This window comes from Penaeus japonicus, unplaced genomic scaffold (assembly GCF_977035675.1).
Source record: "Penaeus japonicus unplaced genomic scaffold, GWHDUDI00000001_assembly GWHDUDI00000038, whole genome shotgun sequence".
Lineage (NCBI taxonomy): Eukaryota > Metazoa > Arthropoda > Malacostraca > Decapoda > Penaeidae > Penaeus > Penaeus japonicus.
In genome coordinates, this window is record NW_028234440.1 from 7,771,531 (window position 1) to 7,773,050 (window position 1,520).

The following is a 1,520-nucleotide window of genomic DNA, read 5'->3' on the forward strand; positions in this document are numbered from 1 at the left end:
TATTAGCCTGTTCAACTGTTAGATATTTTTTGTATTATTCGGATGGTGACCAAAATAATCATCCCGGGAATAAAAGGTGTATTATTATACTGTATTCGAATACAATGAGATATAAAAGGTTGATGAATACTATTAGGTAACGATTTTCCAAATGACACAACTCGCAAGTTCATATACATTAGAGGTCTTGGCATATTTATCTGTAATAAAGCACAGGGGACAATAAACTACGGATCATTTTTTTTAACTGGCCATGTACAGAAGGGAGGTAGATTGCGCAAAGAAACAGCCCCAATGGCAAAAGTCGGCAGCTATAACTGGACAACACGCCTCAGGCTTTTTCTAGATTTTTCTGCTATTGGTAGTATGAATATTCGGTGTTTGTAAACAATATTTAGTTGTTAGAGATGTATGGTAAATAATGGTGTGATTGAGATAATTAACATTTTTGCCCGCTGTTCTATTGAGCATATTACCTCCCTTCTGCTATACCATATCGATCTTATAATAACTTACGATACATCTAGCCTATGCAGATAGTGACGCACTGCCTGTTGTATCTTCTACTTGTTTTGACTTGGTTCGATTAGGTATTTTCCAGAAAACGAAGACATGATGAACAGGTTTCCTTCGAAAATGGGGTTGTCCTTGAGACAGACCTACCATTGTTCCTAACTGTATGCAAGGGCTGTGGGAGGCCAAACTTAGTTTTGTATTGAATAAACCACTTACAAGATAAAACTGTGTACATATATATATATATATATATATATATATATATATATATATATATATATATATATATATATATACATATATATATATATATATATATTTATATATATGTATATATATAAATATAAATTATATATATAATGTATATATATATATATATATATATATATATATATATATATATATATATGTATATATATATGTATATATATGTATATATATATATATTATGTATATATATAAAATATATATATGTATGTATATATTTATGTGTGTATATATATATATATATATATATATATATATATATATATATACATACATACATACATACATATATATATATATATATATATATATATATAAAGATACATATAAATGCATATACATACATATATATACTCACTCACGCACACGCACACACACACATATGTGTATATAAATATATATATATATATATATATATATATATATATATATATATATATATATATATATATATATATATACATGTATATATATATATATATTTATATATATATGTATATATATATATATATATATATATATATATATATATATATATACATATGTGTGTGTGTGTGTGTGTTCATATATTCATGCTGTCCAGCGCTTATTTTAATGAACGAAAAAGTAGACCTAATAAACATTCATTGAATATGCTCTATTAAGATATTATTACCACTGCACAGTTCTGAAGGCAGTGGACCATCACGAGTATTTGGTTATGTTGACCACAGGCTCAAAACAGTTTGTAACCAGCG